Below are 256 nucleotides of genomic sequence, written 5' to 3' on the forward strand. Positions count from 1 at the left end.
CTAGAGGGATGGCCGGTGCGGCGGCGGACCGGCAGTGCGGAGTGGTTTCGGGGCAGGCGGGGAGGCGTCGCGGCACAGGCCGGCCGCGGGCGGCGGTGGCCGGCAGTTCGGCCGGTGGTGGCTGGCAGCTCAGGGGGGTGGAGTTTGATGATAAACTGCAGGCCCTTGATTTTGTATCCAACGGCTGGAAAATCTAATGACCAGAGATGAAAAAGTCAGTCGACTGACGTGTAGCCTCACCCCGCATGTACACATG

The sequence above is a fragment of the Triticum dicoccoides genome, chromosome 7A (assembly GCF_002162155.2).
Source record: "Triticum dicoccoides isolate Atlit2015 ecotype Zavitan chromosome 7A, WEW_v2.0, whole genome shotgun sequence".
Classification (NCBI taxonomy): domain Eukaryota; kingdom Viridiplantae; phylum Streptophyta; class Magnoliopsida; order Poales; family Poaceae; genus Triticum; species Triticum dicoccoides.